Below are 20,225 nucleotides of genomic sequence, written 5' to 3'. Positions count from 1 at the left end.
ATTGCGCAGCGATTCCACCTTCTTTTCCTTAATGGATTTTCTGCAGTAAGGAAAAAGATGAAAGTAGCAGAGGAAAAACACGGGAGGGTTGTGAGTGGAAGATGATGGCATCTGCCGCCCACTGCCCCCAAATTCTGTGAATGCAGCAGGGTGATGGCACTATAAAAGCTTTGTCTGCTGGCGCAGCCCAAGTGTCTAGTTCCTTGGTCCTCTCCGTTCGCAGTCATACACTCCAAGGCACCAGGCTTCAGGCTCACTATTTTTATTAGTTAGCTACCAGGTTCCTTACAAATGCAAATCCTCGGAGACTCTCAGACTACAAAGAAAAACAGCTACTCCACACAATTACGAAAATCAATAGAGGAGCCAAGTGGGAATCGGAGACCTTGCTGGCAGTTTGAAGAAGAACTTGCAGGCCAGAATAACTTGCCCCTCCCTTACAGTTGTGCCCCCCTACATAGGCTGTCACGCATAGCCAACCGGGTGGAATGTCTGAGCTCCACCTCTAACTTTTCCCACTTCTCTCTGCTCCGGACTCTAGCATTTTTCAAGTCACACCCCACACTTTCCTCCTCCTCCGAGACTGAGTTCTCATGGGGGAGGGGGGGCTTCAGGTCAAGCCATCTGTGAGCCAAGTTCCTGAGAAGAATGTCTATCCATATCTGAGCTCACTAGGGAGGAAACCTCCCCCAGTTCTGGCTGTTCCCATTCTGAGTGTGAGCTGCTAACTATCTCCACACCCTCAGAATCATTCCTGACACCATGACATTCTGCTGCCTGAGACAAAACACAAGATGGCAGTTGAGTCTTTCTTCAGCTCTTGACAATGAGACAGCATCGTCCGCCACACCTCAAGGCAGCAGGCTGCACGGCCCACAGCTCTCTCCTTCAACACCTCTGCCACCTCTCAGCATCTGCCCAATGAGGTGATTGCCTCACTCCAGGGCATTCTTAAAGGAACGGTTACTGGGTGTCCATTTCTTCATTCAAATGGCTTGCACGTGGAAGCCTCTACCATGTGCAAGCCTGGACACTTGGACTGAGGCGAAAGTGGTTCAAATTAAAAAAAAAAAAAAAAGCCCAGGGAGTGAATACAGCCTTGCAAATGCATTTACACAAGTTACTAGCCTAGCAAAATTCTTACTAGCCTGCCCACCCACCAGTAAATGCATGAATTAAAAAGCAAAATCATAATCATCTCTAAAACTCTAATTTCAGAATGTAGAAAAATTGGTTAAAAACACAGCTGCTCTGGTATTACAAAAATATCTATTTGGGGATTTTTTTATTTGTTTTGCAGTAACTTAAAGAAGGTATTAAAAAACAAAACTGCATAGCACACAAGAAAAACTCAGAATACTAGATCCTCTCATGCCAGACGTTGTTCTGGGATTAGACCTGCTCTAGAGCAAGTCTTGGCTGTTTGCAAGCGACTACAGGGAGCGAGGCAATGGAGTAGTCGAGTTGGCAAGCAAATGGTCAAGCACAGGTTTCAGTCCAAGGCGTTTCAAGCTAAGACGGGAGTGGTCAACAATCCAGGCAGGGGTCAGGGCACCAGCAGTCAGGCAGGCAGCAAGGAGCAGGCAGCAGCGGGAGTAGTCAAGACAACAGGCGAGAGGTCAAACACAGAGAAGCAGTCAGGTGCGTTACGCAGTCCAGACGCAGGTCGTGGAGCAGTCCGAGAGGTCAGGAACCGGAGCATCAGACACTGGGCATGATACAGGAGGCCAGGCACACGGCAGAGGCTGGAAGGACCAAGTTGTTCCAACCCTGTCTGGGGTCCCAGTGACGGCTTTTAAGCTCCAAGCCTGCCAGACCCCACCCAGAGTCAGCTGTAGCGATCAGGGCTCCATACAGAGCCTACTCCCAAGGAGTCCCTTACTCCTGAGGAGACCTCTTCTGGAGGCGAGCACTCCTTCGCACAGGAGCCCTGCTAGCCTGCCTCTTGAGGCGACGACGCTCCCGGGGATCAGGGGGTGGCTCAGCCTCTGCCTCAGAGGTAGAGTCCCTCTCTCCTGGCCTGGATGGTCTGGCAGCCACTTCCCTCAAGGGCTCAGGTTCCTGTGGGGCTGGCGGCAGTCCCTGGGCTGGGGTATCCTGGGCTTCTGGGACCTCCAGCTCCACCTCTGAGGAAGTCTCCTCCAGTCAGGGCAGGACATATTCCAAGAACTGCAAAAAGCATTGCAGAGGACCAGCGTGCTACTCACCAATACACTGACTGCAAGAGGGCACACCCTTCGAAAACCTGACATCAGTAGCAGTGGTGGTGGTGAATAGAAACCCCAGGTGGTGAGGAAATTATTTTCCTCAAAAAGCAATAATGAGACTGATGCATCTGTAAACGAAGCAGAGGAAGAGCAGCAGTATAGTAGTGAACACAATGTACCACGTCCATATGTTACAACTGGAAGACATTCATGGTCCGCCGTTAGAGGCTGTATCGTCATTCATAAACGTTCTCAACATTAGACTACAAGCAGAAGACAATGCTGTCACAAAGATGTCTTCCCTTTTGACAGTGTTGACCCCTAAAGAAATGATTGATGCAGGCCATCCCCGGGTTGAGCCCATTTTTGGTAAGGAGGCAGTGCCAGAATGTTTCTCAAGCATCTGCGGTAACAGGCCAGCAGATCAGGAAATACCAGAAACAGACACTCCAGGCTGTGGCACAAAATACTCTAATAAACTGCAGAAGCTTGTTGTTTGCACTTCAGGTGTAGTACAAAATTGCTTGCTTTGATTTGGTACTTTCTCCCCACTCTGCGACAATAGAGAGAGCAGTTTCCCATTACAATCAAATGAAGTCTCCTCACAGTATGTCCTTGGTAGAAGAATCTATGAGTGCAAGACTGTTTCACTGGATGGCATAGGAACTGCTGCTTATGATCCATGCCCGGCTGTAGCAGAATTCCTACGAAAAAAGAACGAAGGTACAAAGAACCAGACATCACGGTGTACAGGGAGATTTTGCTAAGTTTTTCAGACAGTCTGGTGGTTTGTAAGAATCCTAAGAATTATTGTGTAATGTGCCCCTACATTCTACTGTTTCTATTCAGTTTCACTAACATTTCATACATCTAGTCAGTGTTTCAGTGGCTTCCAATCTGAATTTGTGTTTTGGTTCACTGATTAAATTTTATGTGTCCATTTGTGTCCACTGGGTGTCCAAAAGCTAGGACTAGGTGTTACTTTGGACACACAAGTATTACTTAAAAAATGCCTTGCCCCATGCTGCCGAATGGTAGGGCTGGCCCTACTTGTCTGAAAGCACCCATGGACAGCTACAACGAAATCCATGAGCCCAGGTACCATAAAGCCTGCACCAAGGACTGAAATCCCAAGAACAGTCACTGCCCTATTTCAAAATGCTACAAAGGGCCCCTGCCTCGCCTTCTTCCTGGCATACCACATTTTGATATGCGGGTCATTTTTTTTGTAGGGCAGAACATTTCCTTGCCATGGAGGCCCTTGCACAGAAATAAACGTGACCTCCCATGTGAGCTGTTGAAATCTTGCTTTCCCCTAGAATAATTCAATGTGGGAGACATTCAAAGGAGATCAAAGCTCCCAGGAGTCTTTAAATGGCCCAACCAGTCCAAAGTAAAACATTTCTAAGTCACTGTTGTCATGGGAACCTCATTTTGGCCACAAGCTGGAACATTTATCAGTCAGCCACACAAAGCAATAGAAATAACAGCTTCGGTCTCCGATGCTGCTGCAGTTTTTGCTAGTCTGCATAGAACGAGGGCTGTTCCTTAGTTGTTTTCACACCAGTGTTCTTAAGATGTGGAGGAGCAAGGAACTCCTGCATCTTTGGTGACGTGGCGAGAGATCGCTGGCACACCTTCAGATTATACATTTGTAACACTTTTCTTCAGGGTCTCTAAAGGGACTCAGAGCAAAGACCTTGTAGAGGGACAATTAACATATATCATTTTAATTTCTTAATAAAAAACAATAATGCGCATGTAATCATTTTATGTGCATAACAATACAATTATCACCAAAAACAATAAAACAGACCACTGCCCTCCCAAAGTTCTGTCTTTCAGCTTAAGTCCACAACAAAAATATAAATAAAACTTTTCTCTGAAACTTGATTTTTCTGCTGGCGGAAGAAGGAAAACAATCTCTACTCAGTTCACTCCAGCTCTGCAGCCATCTTCTCAAAATGGATCAGGATCCAGCAACACAGGAACAACTTTGTAAACAGTCCTTTATACAATATTGTTGTTGTTGTTGTTGTTGTTGTTCAGTCGTTCAGTCGTGTCCGACTCTTCGTGACCCCATGGACCATAGCACGCCAGGCCTTCCTGTCCTGCGCTCTCTCCCGGAGTGTGCTCAAGTTCATATTCATTGCATCGGTGATACTATCTAGCCATCTCATCCTCTGCTGTCCCCTTCTCCGTTTGCCTTCAGTCTTTCCCAGCATCAGGGTCTTTTCCAGAGAGTTTTCTCTTCGCATTAGGTGGCCAAAATATTGGAGCTTCAGCTTCAGTATCTGTCCTTCCAATGAGCAGTCAGGGTTGATTTCCTTTAGGATGGACTGATTGGACCTCCTTGCAGTCCAGGGGACTCGTAACAGTCTTCTCCAGCACCACAGTTCAAAAGCATCAATTCTTCGGCGCTCAGCCTTCCTTATAGTCCAGCTCTCACAGCCATACGTTGCTACTGGGAAAACCATAGCTTTGATTAGACGGACCTTTGTCGGCAAGGTGATGTCTCTGCTTCTTACTATGCTGTCTAGGTTGGCCATAGCTTTCCTCCCAAGGAGCAAGCGTCTTTTAATTTCATGGCTACAGTCACCGTCTGCGGTGATCTTGGAGCCCAGGAAAGTAAAATCTGTCACTGCTTCCATTTCTTCCCCTTCTATATGCCAGGAAGTGATGGGGCCAGATGCCATGATCTTCGTTTTGTTAATGTTGAGTTTCAAACCAGCTTTTGCACTCTCCTCTTTCACCCTCAACAAGAGGCTCTTGAGATCCTCTTCGCTTTCTGCCATTAGGGTGGTATCGTCTGCATATCGGAGGTTGTTGATAATTCTCCCAGCAATCTTAATTCCGACCTGTGATTCATCCAACCCGGCGTTTCTCATGATGTACTCTGCATATAAGTTAAATAAGCAGGGCGACAATATGCAGCCTTGTCATACTCCTTTCCCAATTTTGAACCAATCGGTTGTTCCATGTCTGGTTCTTACTGTTGCTTCTTGACCCTTGTACAGGTTTCTCAGGAGACAGGTAAGGTGGTCTGGTATTCCCATCACTTTAAGAATTTGCCACAGTTTGTTGTGATCCACACAGTCAAAGGCTTTAGCGTAGTCAATGAAGCAGAAATAGATGTTTTTCTGGAATTCTCTTGCTTTCTCCATGATGCAGCGAACGTTGGCAATTTGATCTCTAGTTCCTCTCCCTCTTCGAAACCCAGCTTGTACTTCCGGTAGTTCTCGGTTCGCATACTGCTGAAGCCTAGCTTGTAGGATTTTGAGCATCACCTTGCTGGCATGTGAAATGAGCGCAATTGTGCGATAGTTTGAACACTCTTTGGCGTTGCCCTTCTTTGGAATTGGAATGTAAACTGACCTTTTCCAGTCTTGCGGCCATTGTTGAGTGTTCCAAATTTGTTGGCATATTGAATGCAGCACTTTAACAGCATCATCTTTTAGGATTTTAAATAGCTCAGCTGGAAGACTGTCATCTCCGCTAGCTTTGTTGTTACTAATGCTTCCTAAGGCCCACTTGACTTCACTCTCTAGGATGTCCGGCTCAAGTTCAGTGACCGCACTATCATGGCTATCAGGGACATTCAGATCTTTCCTGTATAGTTTTTCTGTGTATTCTTTCCACCTCTTGTTAATCTCATCTGCTTCTGTGAGGTCCCTGCCTTCTTTGTCCTTTATCATGCCCGTCTTTGCACAAAACGTTCCCTTGAGATCTCCGATTTTCTTGAAGAGATCTCTAGTCTTTCCCATTCTGTTTTCGATTTCTTTGCATTGTTCATTTAAGAAGGCCTTCTTGTCTCTCCTTGCAATTCTCTGGAACTCTGCATTCAGCTGGATATATCTTCCCCTTTCTCCCTTGCTTTTCGCTTCCCTTCTTTCCTCAGCTACTTGTAAAGCCTCATCAGACAGCCACTTGGCTTTCTTGCACTTCTTTTTCTTTGCGATGGATTCCGTTGCTGCCTCCTGAACAATGTTACGGACCTCCGTCCATAGTTCCTCAGGCACTCTGTCTATCAAGTCTAATCCCTGATATCTATTCCTCACCTCCACTGTATATTCAGAAGGGATATGATTTAGGTCATACCTGAATGGTTTAGTGGTTTTCCCTACGTTCTTCAATTTAAGCCGAAATTTTGCAACAAGAAGCTCATGATCTGAGCCACAGTCAGCTCCAGGTCTTGTTTTTACTGACTGTATAGAGCTTCTCCATCTTTGGCTGCAAAGGACATACTCAATCTGATTTCGATATTGACCATCTGGTGATGTCCATGTGTAGAGTCGTCTCTTGTGCTGTTGGAAAAGAGTGTTTGCTATGATCAGCGTGTTCTCTTGGCAAAACTCTATTAGCTTTTGGCCTGCTTCATTTTGTACACCAAGGCCATGCCTGCCTGTATCCCAGTGATTTCTTGACTTCCTACTTTAGCATTCCAATCCCCTATGATGAAGAGGACATCTTTTTTTTGGTGTTAGTTCTAGAAGGTGTTGTAGGTCTTCATAGAACCGATCAACCTCAGCTTCTTCGGCATCAGTGGTTGGGGCATAGACCTGAATTACTGTGATGTTGAATGGTTTGCCTTGGATTCGTACTGAGATCATTCTATAGTTTTTAAGATTGTACCCCAGTACTGCTTTTCCCACCCTTTTGTTGACTATGAGTGCTACTCCATTTCTTCTCAGGGATTCTTGCCCACAGTAGTAGATATGATGGTCACCTGAATTAAATTCGCCCATGCCTGTCCATTTTAGTTCGCTGATTCCCAAGATGTCGATGTTCAATCTTGCCATCTCATGTTTGACCACCTCCAGCTTACCTTGATTCACTGATCTGCCATTCCAGGTTCCTAAACAATATTGTTCTTTACAGCATCGGATTTTCTTTTCACCTCTTCTTAATCTTAATCAATTATATCATTATAAATATAATAATATTTTATTATATTTATACAATATAAAAGAACATAAACAAGGAGCTCATAGTGTTTCTAAAAAAAATCATGACTCTTAAAAAAAAAGAATTTCAAAAGGAAACCTCTCTACTAACCTGTCTCAAGGGTTCAGTGTCTTACAGAGAGGAGAAAGCAAGCCTCTTCCACCTGCATTTTGGTTGCCTAAAATGGCCACTCCCTAACTCATTCCTTTACTGAGTGTGTGCAGGAATATTCCCACTCAGAATTCCTAAAGAAAAATATACCAGTGGGTTACATTCTCCCCTGCTAAACCACTGACGTCCTGACAGTTATTAAAAATTATAACTCCTAACTGGTTACAGAGGGATACGTGGAAGGAGCCTCCTCAAAGATTGTTGCACAATCGGGCGTACCCTGGTAATGGTGCATTGCGCCAGCTAATCCTTCTACCACCTGATCGAACCGCAGCTCGGCAGTGTGGCGGTGGCTACATTTTGGCGGAGCGGAGTTTGGTCTGGACACGACACAACTGGTTACACAAATGTACTCCCCTTCAATAATTTGGAACAATACTGACATTGCATCACTACTAACTGAGGATCTTGATCTTGTGGAACAGTAGAAAAGTCTAGAACATAATCTTTGAATTTTAGTGGGTTTGGTTCTAATTCTTTCTGTTTTACAAGGTTCTAAAGACACTTCTGTAGGTATCTCTAACATCAGCTATCTCTAACATCAGTTTCTTCACTTCCATTGGAGAGCTCTGATAATTCATCCGATTCATTCTGCAGTTGGCTTTCTGGAGAAAGCAAATATCTCCTAGGTTCAAACTCCCCTGCTAAAAGGTTTAGTTGTGAGTGAAACATAGGTTCAGTGTGTGATTCTTCCATATCCTGTACTTGAATCACTACTTCATCAGCTTCCCTCTGTCTGGTTCCGCTGCTAACTGGACTTGAGTCCATGGGTATAATTTCTGAAGATTTATGAACAGTAATAAAACTGCAGGGCCTCAGCATATCCCTGTGCAATGTTCTTATAGGACCCTCTCCAGTTTCTGATTGGAGGTTATAAATAGGTAGATCTCCCTCTAACTGTTCCAATATTATATGCTCCACTGGTTCCCATCCATCATCAAGCTTTTATTTTCCTCTAAGACTACAATTATGCACTAATACTCGGTCACTAGGCTCCAAAACTGATGTAATCACTTTGACATCCCATTTCTGCTGCAGCTTTTGCAGAACACATCCTTCCCCTATACTTATAACAGAAGGAACATCCTCATACTCACACAGAATTAGATCTTGTTCCTCCTTCACCCTCTGCAGATCAGTGATTTGACCATAGGCCCTAATGGCTCTTCTTATTTCTCCTGTAGTTTCTACGGGGGAAACTCCACTAACAAACACAGTTCTAAGAGGATCCAAACCAGATTTCATACAGGCATCAATGACTTAAAAAAAAAATTGTTTTGCCTCTTTACAGCCTTCAAGTCCCTGCTGTTCAGACGCCAATTTTGTAACACTTTTCTTCAGAGTCTCTAATGGGACTCACAGCAAAGGCCTTGTACAGGGACAATTAACAGATAACGTTTTAATTTCTTCATTAAAAACAATACTAACGCACATGTAATAATCTTACATGCATAACAACAATGCAGTTATCACCATAAACAATAGAACACAGCCCTCCCAATCTTCTGTCTTTCAGCTTGAGTCCACAACAAAAGTATAAATAAAACTTTTCTCTAAAGCTTGATTTTTCTGCTGGCCGAAGAAGGAAAACAGTCTCTACTCAGTTCACTCCAGCTCCACAGCAATCTTCTCAAAAATGGACCAGGATGCAGCAGCACAGGAACAACTTCGTAAACAGCCCTTTATACAGTATAAAAGAACATAAATAAACCAGGAACGCTTAGTGCATGCAAAAAGAATCATGACTCTTAACAAAACAAAAAAAGTTCAAAAGGAAACCTCTCTACTAACCTTTCTCAAGGGTTCAGGGTCTTACAGAGAGCAGAAAGCAAGCTTCTTCCAGCTGCATTTTGGTAACTGCCCAAAATGGTGGCCACGCCCTAACTCACTTCTTTACTGAGCATGTGCAGGAATAATCCCACTCAGAATTCTTAAAGAAAACTATATCAGTGGGTTACACATTGCCTCACTCATCTCGCCGCCCCCACCACACACACACACACACACACACACACACACTAAGTATACTGCTACCCTGCATGGGTTGCTTGTCCACTTGGGCTGACACTGTCTCTCTCCTTCCCCTTCTCCTAAGGCTGTGTGCAGCGTTGCAGAGAACATTGGCATCTTTGCTTCCTGCCTCTTGTTCCTTCATCCCGTAATACAGACCAGAGTGGAAGGAACAGGACAGGGTATTGACTGAGTCCTGGAAAGGTTATTCAGCAACTCCTCTGACTTCTGAGATTGTCCACAGACTATCAAGCTTATCCTTGCAGCCACAAAGGTTGGGTACTTGCATTTTTAAACCAGAATGAAAGATTCTGATTTCTGTTGCCAGTACCACATTCTGCAACTTCTATGGGCTCCTATGGAATTGCAGCAGGCCAAGTTTGCCAATCCAGCAAAAATCAGTCACATAGCAGGTAGTATCTATGTGCATCCTGTCCTTACTTTACTTTCTGGGTTGCTGCTCCCCCCACCCCCGCCATTCTAAATTGGCAGTGCACTTCTTCGTTATCCAGACACACGGCCATAAAAGTCACCTAGAGCCAAGACATCTGGAGGCCAGGTCATGTTCCTTTTGCCTGCAGGCCTTCTCCTCCTTAACATCTTCAGCCCTGGACTCAGACAGATGTTCCTTGACACCTGGGAGTTCTTTATCTACCCAGTCCCCTCTGGCATCCTCTAATTCTGCTTGCATCACTTTTCCTACACCTGGGGCACAAACCAGAATCATATCTACAACATCCTGCATATCCTGTTGTGTCTGAGACCAAACCATAGCAGCCCATTTATACACATTGTCAGCATCTAAGGGACCAAGCACTTTTGCCAAAGTCTGTTTCTGTAAGACGTCTAGACACTGTCTCAGTGACTTTCCTTGGAGGGACTTGTACCACAATCTGAGGAGTAATTACTTCCTCCTCAACTGTCTCTTCCACCTCAGTGTCTCCCCCGTCTACCATCTCTGAAGGAGCTAAAGTCCTCCTACGTTTTATCTGCTTCCGAAAAGGGGCAGCAGGCTGTGTAGCAATGACAGGTGTCTGAGTGGGGAGCTCTTCCTCATACGTAGTGCCACTACGCAGGATGATATTCACATGCTTGGGATTCCCATTCCCTTCTGTTAATGGGAAGGTGGGAGCAGATGGCACTATTTTCTCTCGATAACAACTACTCTCCCAGTCCCATTCAAAACATTTTAAATACTCTCCACTGGCATCCAAAGCAGGTCCTCCAACTATGGAACAAATTGTCTTTTGTGCCCGTAAAGCTCCCTTCAGCTTATCTATCAGAGCTATGCATGAAGCATGATTCCCCTCACACTTCTGTGCAGTCTGCTGCTTCTTCAACTGCTGCGTCACAACCTCAATGGCACCTTCTAGGTCTGCGTTCCTCGCAGTGAATGCTTCTAATTGCACTTCCAGCGGATTACAGCTAGATCCCAACAGGTCTACCTCTGTGACTAAGCTCAAGTTCTGAATTACTGCTTGCTTTAATTCCCTCTCAAAACATTCACACTTCAACTGCAATTTCTCATAGTCCCCTGCCTTGCTTATCAAAGCTAGCCTCGCCTGATCCCGTTCCTCAGTCGCCTGTGCCAATCCAACAGTCATAAGCCAAAGACATGCATTCAATTCCTTCATACTACCTGGTTTCACCTTTTCCTCCTCCACATACTGGTCAAGCAATTTACTCACACTATCCTCTTCAAACGGTACAGGAAGGGGTACTTTCCCCCAAGGGTTAGATCCTGTATGTTCACAAATCTGTACCAATTTGGACTTCGCTCCTATTGGAAGCTTCTTTTTACCAGTTAAGACATCAGTCAGAGGGACATTAGAGTCCTTCCCCATATTCTCTGTTTTTTTCTTAGCATGAAACAGTTTTTTCACTAAACCCAGCATTATGGAGAAAATCCCGGGGTCGATCTAGACACAGTAAATATTCAACAACTATGTCTGCAGAGCGGTTTGGCTTTGCCCGAGAGTGCCAGCTCTGTCCTTAGGTATGGCCTCCCTGTCCTTGAAAATACCATGGGAATAGCTTGGTTTCCCGGCTAATGCACCTATGTAAATTCGGTCCTGTTTAACTTCAGAACCTGCACCAAATGGGTCCGAAGCACCCCAGTGGGTAACCAGGCTAATCCCAACAGGTAAACATCACCAGAGAACATCACTACAAATGAGATTGTAACTTGAAGCCATATTTATGGCTTTATTGCTGAAAATTCAGGAGAAATACAAAATAAAAGAAATAGCATGGTGGTTTTATGAGCGTTAGAAATTCTCTCTCTAATAACAGAGAAAGAGAATGCAACAAAAACAGAAGATAAATCAAAAGAATTGCAATTGCCAAAGCTGGTACTATGAACTTGGCCAATAAGATAACGGCTTGAGCTTCTAACATTGTTATGACTCCTCTTTCCAACTTACTCCTGTTTACTACTTGCAGTTCAAAGCTAAACGAAAACAATTCAACCTATGTGTTAACCCTCCCATGGCCTCCTCCTGCTTCTTACTTGAATACAAAACTTATGCTGAAGCATTACTAAGTTCTTCTAGGCATAGGAAGAGTAGAGGAAGGAGTTGGAGTGAACAGAAAATTCAAGACTTGGGAATAATTCCAGTTGTCACCTCTGAAGATGGGATTCCAAATCCCCTCCCTAGATACACCCTCCAAGTCTCAAGCTTAGAAAACACTCCAAGTCCCAAACCCAGAAATAACTCCAAGTCCCAAACCCAGAAATCATTCTAAGTCCCAAAGTCTAAGAATCTAAAATTCAACTCTAAGTCCCAAACTCAGAAATCATTCTAAGTCCCAAATTCTAAGAATCTAAAAAGGTCCGTAGTTACCTAAGTCCGTGGGTTTGGTGGCACGGCAGAAAGAGGGAAGTGGAGCAGCAGGAACAAAAGACACCAACAACCCTGGAGCTCCCATTCCCTGGGCTTTTATACCCCTGCTCTGGTCAAAGGTGGGGCCCAAGGAGCAATGGGACAATCAGCCTCTAATAGGAAATGGGGTGTACATGGTTAGAGCATTTGCTCACCAATCAGAAACAAGGTGTCCCATCTATCTCCCACGATTTCATGTGTCGGGGGAACGTGTTTGGCACTATTACGAACGGGCTACTTTAAATCTCTCCACATATGACCGAAAGTCTGCCATCTGGGCATGCGATCTTGATTGACGCATTGCTATTCGGTATATCTTCTTTGAACTCCCGGTCATCTTTGGCCATTTTTGGTCATATCCGCCCAAAGGCCTCCTCCCAGTTGTCGCTCGTGCTCAGGGCTATGCTTCCCTGCCCAACTAGCATCGAGTAGGGGCATTCTCATCAGCAGGGGTATACCAGGAGAAGTCAAAACAGTACTTTCCCTCCTCTCAGTAGGCATCTGAGCATGCTCAGTTCTGCTGTTCATCTCATTTAGACACTCTGCCAGCACATCGTGGCCTTGAGCAAGTTCTGTGAAGCCGCTTGTAAAGACTGCTGCATTTTTTTCCCTCCTCACAAACAGTCCTGAAAAAATCTCAGTTAGGGTCTCAGTTAGTGAAATAACATCATTTAGTATAGAATCAGACTTCACGGTCTTCTCGCCCAGGGGTCAAGAGTCTGGAATATAAAGCTGGTTATGAGTCTGGGCTCTTCTAGGAGCTCTTCTTGTAGGCCTCTCCCAGATTAAATCAGCCATTTTTACTCTCAGTTAACCCTTTTTAGTACCAGAATAACACTGCAAACTGCAGTCTGCCTCCTTGGCTTTCTCAGCAGAGGATTTACTGAGCCTGCAGGGCTTGCTCGGGGCACAAACACGGGACAGTGATGGACTCTATGCCACTCTCTTTGGTCACACTCAGCCAGAAATGGGAGGCAGGCGGCTTTGAGTTGCTCTGACGGAAAGAATATACAAGAAAGGATAAAAATCCAGGGAGGTGATAAGTGTGTATGAGGATATTTATTGCAGAAAATAAAAATCCAGCATATACATGTCAGTGAAGCAGCTCCCCTGCTGCCCTGATAAACTTATTCCTCTGGGTCATTTTTGGCCAGTAAGCCAGAGGGAAACTTTGGTCTTCAGACCGCCTAATGGTCAGCAGAGGAGGAGATTTCCCAGAGGTTCTGGAGAAGCTGTGTGTCATGGGGGGAAAGCCACCAGGACACCAGTAAAGAATTAATGACATCCTTCTGAATCAAGATCTAGGGCTTCCTTGAAGAACACCAAGCAAGCAAGACCCAAATGTGCATGCACTGGACGTTTTATAATAAATGCGCATAAACCCTCTTGGATTTCGGGGGTGGGGTGGGGGGTTTAACCCTCGCTTCCTTTTACCTTTGTTTCAGTCATGAGCTATAAGAAGGTTATTTAAAAATGAAGAAGTTATGCAGAATATGCAGCAATTCATGTCACCATAAGAAGCATCAATACTCCATTCTATGTATGTATGTATGTATTCATCCATCCATCCGTCCATTCATTCATACCCCCACCTTTCCACCAAGAAAATTATGCTCAAGGCAGCTAATAATAAAAATGTAAAAAAATAAACAAGGTAAAGTTAAAAACAATAATAAAACAAACACATTAAAACACATATAAAAACCTGTTTGTCCTTTCTAAGTTCCTGTACAGCCCTGTGGGCTCAGACCAGAACATGGTAGTTATGTTTGCTGAGGGCTATGCTGAATAAAGTCTTCTTCTGTTATTAAAAGACTTTCAGCATCCTGTGTTCACAATATAGACTTCGAGTTTGCACATGTGGCAGACACAGCTGGCCTCTGATCCATGCACTGACCAGGCACAGACCTCCTAACTTCAGATACGTTGTGGCATCACGTGCTTTCTACCCACACCCTACTCTCAGAAAACATTTGCCACTGATCGTCCACCTTTGCGGAAAATGAATTCAGTCTGGGGGGAAACAATCCTATGGCCACTAGACAGCAGCTAGATGGCCATAGGATATGGTTTTTCCGGGAACCGACCTTGGAGCCCATGCCCCGAGGTCAGTTCCCAGACAACCGACCTCCCCCGACTTCTGCGCTGCCTCCGAGGCAGCACGGAACAGCCCTGTCCTCCACGCTCGCAAGAGAAGCGCAGAGCGGCTGAAAAGGGGCACGGCTGGAGGCATTCTGGGGCAGGGAGGGCAGAAACTGCCTGTACAGCACCCTCCTCCCCCACTCCCCCCCCCCCGCGGCTAGACAGCCGAAATCGGCTGTCTAGCAGAAAATGCAGGGCAGGAGAAGCGCAGAGGGAACGATCCCCTTCGTGCTTCTCCTGCCCTGCTTTGGATAGGCGGTCGCCTCTGAGTACGGAGGCAGCCGACTATCTGGATAGGATTGCGCCCTTTATCATCAAAATGACGTTTCTAGTACCTGAACTTGGAAAGAACTCTGCTATGAACTGATATATCCGAACTGACTGAACTTTCTCAGTCAGTGTAGTAGAACCAGTGCAACAATGGTGTGGTGTATATGTTTGTATGTACGTATTTATTAATTTGGTGCATTTCAATACTGTCTAATAAAATCATAAAATAGAATAAAATTATAAAACATAATATAAAAGCCTTACATTTAAAACAGAATAAAGAACAGAGTAAAAGGCAGCAGCAATGCAAAGGTCTAAAAATGCACTAACGTGATCTTTAAAACTGAAGGGTTAAAAGGCATGGGAAAATTTTAAAAAGTCCTGACCTTGTGCTGAAAAGTCCAAATGTATATGCTAGGTGAGCCTTTTGGGGGACAAATTCCTGGAGGATAAGGCTACTGATGGTTACTCCTCCTGATGGCTATATGCTACCTCTAGAATCAGAGGCTGTAGGCATATGTACATCAGTTGCTGGGAGACATGGGTCGGAGGGTGCTGTTGCACTCGTGTCCTGCTTGTGGGCAGCTGGTTGGCCACTGTGTAAACAGAATGCTGGAATAGATGGACCCTTCCTCTGATCCAGCATGGCTCTTCTTATGTTCTTAAGGCATTCCACAACTGGGGTGCCACCACAGAAAAGGCTCTCTCCTTAGTAGCCCACCCACCTCATCTTATTTGGCAGGGGCACCCGGAGAAGGGCTTCTGAAGATGATCTTAGGATCTGGGCATGTATATATGGAAGGAGACGCTCCTTCAGGTAACCTTCACATAAAAGTCACAGCTAAAGATGACCCTCTTTTGATTTTCTATAGTTTCCCATGAGTTTCTGCTGCATAGTTGGCCAGGGCAGTTACCCGTCCTTGCAATCCTCCAATTGACAAAGAAGCATGATATTGTCAACACAGAACAGGCTGGGTACTTTTCTCTTGCCTACTAAAGGGAAAATAATTTATTTCCACAAGTCTGCTATCATGTCATTGACATCAAAATTAAGAAGGAGGAAATGATGGTGGCCTGTTTCACTCCATGGACAGCAGGAATTCTATCTGTCGGAAGACCGGGGAAGCAAACCTAACCCCAGATTGGTGTTAACATATATCAGTTTGACCAACATCAGCAACCACTATTGATCAAAAACTGCCCTAACTTAGGCTTCCTAAGTATTTCCACATACTTACAGCATTTGTCAAATGTGCAATTACAAACATTCAAGTGGAGGAAATATATATATATATACCATGTTTTTTGGTCTTGCCCCCAAATAGTACATTTTTGGAGGATGGTAAAGGATGACATTATGAAAACTGTAGGTGCTGAGCTCTCTTTGGACCCACTGATATTTGTACTTGGATATGTACTGTATGTATGTATGTATGTATTTACAGTATTTGTATACCGCTCCACACCCAAAGACCTCAGAGGGGTGAAGAGCAGACAGGGTAAAGGATAAAAACACCATGTTAAAAAAAAAATTTTTTAGAAACCCAGAGTTCTGATAAAACCAAGTTTGATAAACCGCGGCCAGTCACTTGAAAAAGGCTTCCTGAAATAACAGTGTTTTCAGGAGGCGCCAAAAGCAACACAACATTGGCTCCAGCCTGACCTACAAAGGCAGGTAATTCCATAGGAAGGGGGCCACCACACTGAAGGTTCTTTAACTATATGTTAAAGACATAGTTCCAATTAATGATGTGGAAATGACTATTCACTTACTGACAGCTGCCCGCGTGACAATAAGCTATAAGTGGAAGAGAGTTAATCCTCCAACAATTGATGATTTGTGTATCAGGGTTTGGGATATGACCTTGATGATGAAATGAGGGAGCAATCCTATCGGGGGGGGACAATCAGTAAATAATTTCTTTATAGAAAAATTAGTCTCTTTGTTTTATATTGGAATGATAAAATTCAGGATTCAGTACAACCTTATTTACTGTTAGGAGCAATTTAACTGGTATGAGTTTGATTATGTTTATGACTCTTCTTTGTTATCATTTCTATTTATGAATCAATATAACATGAAATGTTTTCTTTTGTTTATCTACTGGGAGTTAGCTCTGTAATAACAAAGAATCAGGCATGCAAAAAGAGCAATGGCAAATGAAAACAACAGTCTAACGTTGGATGACTGCTCTGGTTTGACCAATACACCTTTGGCGTAAAGCGCTCCATGATGTTAATTAACCTTATAGGCCTTGCCTGATGAATTTCTATCCTTAGGAACAAAACAAAACAACAGGGACCACAATACTCGTGTTCCAGTTTGGAGGAATACAGTCCATCATGTGGTTATAGTCCAAGCAAGTTGGCCGTTACTGGTTGTTGGCCAGATGAGGTTGTTCTGAAAGGCCTCGCTGCCTGGGTAGACCATCCTCTCCTGGTGCTGCATTACAGACAGAGCATTTAATTAAGCAGCTGCCATCTAAGTATACCGTTAGCAACCAAAGGTCAAGATGATTAAGATGAAAAAACAGAGCTTTTCTGCTCCAGTGTGGTCAAAGTTGTCTTAAAGAGATTGTTGTTGTTGTTCAGTCGTTCAGTCGTGTCCGACTCTTCGTGACCCCATGGACCATAGCACGCCAGGCCCTCCTGTCCTGCGCTCTCTCCCGGAGCGTGCTCAAGTTCATATTCATTGCATCGGTGATGCTATCTAGTCATCTCATCCTCTGCCGTCCCCTTCTCCTTTTGCCTTCAGTCTTTCCCAGCATCAGGGTCTTTTCCAGAGAGTTTTCTCTTCGCATTAGGTGGCCAAAATATTGGAGCTTCAGCTTCAGTATCTGTCCTTCCAATGAGCACTCAGGGTTGATTTCCTTTAGGATGGACTGATTTGACCTCCTTGCAGTCCAGGGGACTCGTAACAGTCTTCTCCAGCACCACAGTTCGAAAGCATCAATTCTTCGGCGCTCAGCCTTCCTTATAGTCCAGCTCTCACAGCCATACATTACTACTGGGAAAACCATAGCTTTGATTAGACGGACCTTTGTCGGCAAGGTGATGTCTCTGCTTCTTACTATGCTGTCTAGGTTGGCCATAGCTTTCCTCCCAAGGAGCAAGCGTCTTTTAATTTCATGGCTACAGTCACCGTCTGCAGTGATCTTGGAGCCCAGGAAAGTAAAATCTGTCACTGCTTCCATTTCTTCCCCTTCTATATGCCAGGAAGTGATGGGGCCAGATGCCATGATCTTAGTTTTTTTAATGTTGAGTTTCAAACCAGCTTTTGCACTCTCCTCTTTCACCCTCAGCAAGAGGCTCTTGAGATCCTCTTCGCTTTCTGCCATTAGGGTGGTATCGTCTGCGTATCTGAGGTTGTTGATAATTCTCCCAGCAATCTTAATTCTGACCTGTGATTCATCCAACCCGGCGTTTCTCATGATGTACTCTGCATATAAGTTAAATAAGCAGGGCGACAATATGCAGCCTTGTCGTACCCCTTTCCCAATTTGGAACCACTCGGTTGTTCCATGTCTGGTTCTTACTGTTGCTTCTTGACCCTCGTACAGGTTTCTCAGGAGACAGGTAAGGTGGTCTGGTACTCCCATCACTTTAAGAATTTGCCACAGTTTGTTGTGATCCACACAATCAAAGGCTTTAGCGTAGTCAATGAAGCAGAAATAGATGTTTTTCTGGAATTCTCTTGCTTTCTCCATGATGCAGCAAATGAGATTAATCTAATCTTAAAGAGATTAGTAAAATGTTATTCCCGTGTTGTTTTTGAAACACTAGCATAGCTGTGTGCCCTTGAGATGTGTTGGACTGTAACTCCCATCATCCCCAGCCAGCATGGCTATGCTGGGTGGGGATGATGGGAGTTGCAGTCCAACACATCTCAAGCGCACCCAGTTGGAGAAGACTGCACTAGCAAGTAAGAGGTGAAAGCCAGCCTTTCCAATTGCCATCACTAAGAAGTTCCCGTTCATGGAGGTCTCTGTTTTTCATTCCATAGTCTAGACAAAAGCCATATATGTCTCGGGTAACAGATGTTTTTGTTTTTTCAGTAATCTCCTATATTCTTTGCTTGGGTCTGTTAAATATTTTATGGCCAAGACAGAATCATGCTGTTTAATTTGTCCCGCTGTCTTTTTCACATTTCCCCTAGGATATCTTACACTCTGAGCCAAACTTCTAAGTAATTTAGGCTCAATCCTATATTGAAGATCCATCAGCTGAGGGGCTACAGAATCTGGCAGAAGGCCTGCTACGTCAGGGGAATGCCAGATACAGTGGAATGGCCCAGATGCACCAGTGGAACAGCCCACTGGCGGAGCCATTCTGCCCTTGGTGTGTTGCTCCTTTCAGGGAATGGTAGGAAATGCTCATCTAGCAAATGTGAAAGTAAAATTAGCAAACTCTCCCTCAGTGCTTGGTGGTTCTGGCCTGAAGCATGAGCACAAAAGCATCCTCCCTCTCTAGCACCCCAGGAACTGGTATTGAGAGGCATACTGAGGTCCACCTGGCACCAACATTGTTATCTTTTCGGTGCCAGGTTAAGACCTCTCTCTTTTCCCAGGCATTTGGCAGCACGTGATGAGCTTTAATCGGTCCTGGATGTGTCTTTAGTTATGACTAAGTGTTCAAAGTTGTTTTTAGTTATATGTGGTTTGTATATATTGTCTGTGAGCTTTTATGCAAATGGCTTTTAAAGTCTGTATATTGTATTTTAATGTTTTAACTTCTGTAAACCACCCGGAGAGCTTAATCTATTGGGTGGAACAGAAATAATAATAATAATAATAATAATAATAATAATAATAATTCATGACTAGTTGCATGCCGGATCCTATACCCTTTCAGTGAACGGCCTGTTGATGGTGCAACTTCACAGCAGACCTGGACCCAGTGCAGGAAATTTACCTAGCACTGACTGCAATGGGAAACAAAAATAATACTTAAAAATCATCACCCCTGCGTTGAGGACTACACCACCCATGTCACTACAACAGAGCATAGGATATATGGTCTAACTCGCCCTTCCCCAACCTGGTGCCCTCCAGATGTGTTGGACTACATGCTGGCTGGGGCACGCTGGGAGTTGTAGTCTGACATGTCTGGAGGGGACCAGGCTAGTGCAACTGAACACCCAATCTCAGCATATCACCACCAGTATATGAACCTCACACAGGGAGAACACAGCCATTACTTTGAATGATGTTCAAAGTCATTACTTTGAATGAGTTCAAATCTCCAGGGCCAGATGAACTGCATCCTAGAGTAATAAAGGAACTGGCAGAAGAACTCTCAGAACCGCTGTCTATTCTCTTTGAGAAATCATGGAGGACGGGGGAAGTGCCAGATGACTGGAGGAGGGCTAACGTTGTCCCTATCTTCAAAATGGGTAAAAAGGAGGAACCTGGGAACTACAGACCAGTCAGTCTGACAGCAATCCCTGGGAAAATTCTGGAGCAGATGATAAAGGAATCCATCTGGAAGCACCTAGACAAGAATTCCGTGATTACTCGAAGCCAACATGGATTTGTCAAAAACAAGTCCTGCCAGACAAATCTGATCTCATTTTTTGATCAAGTCACCTCCCTTGTAGACC

General features: G+C 44.5%; 1 long non-coding RNA gene across 1 annotated transcript; it reads right to left on the bottom strand.

Moving 5' to 3' along the window:
• Nucleotides 1-1,253: 1,253 nt before the first annotated feature.
• On the bottom strand, nucleotides 1,254-9,487 carry LOC146343530 (uncharacterized). The gene is made up of 3 exons (XR_014791932.1): nucleotides 9,114-9,487; nucleotides 8,420-9,002; nucleotides 1,254-2,335 (listed from the first exon to the last, which is right to left on the bottom strand). It is a non-coding gene; the product is annotated as an uncharacterized LOC146343530 (long non-coding RNA).
• Between the last annotated feature and the right edge of the window lie 10,738 nt (nucleotides 9,488-20,225).

Source organism: Heloderma suspectum, chromosome 5 (assembly GCF_057233095.1).
Source record: "Heloderma suspectum isolate Gila_16-S chromosome 5, 16-S_ref, whole genome shotgun sequence".
Taxonomy (NCBI): domain Eukaryota; kingdom Metazoa; phylum Chordata; class Lepidosauria; order Squamata; family Helodermatidae; genus Heloderma; species Heloderma suspectum.
The sequence above is the reverse complement of the archived record's forward strand: the minus strand, read 5'-3'. Positions and strand labels throughout refer to the sequence as shown.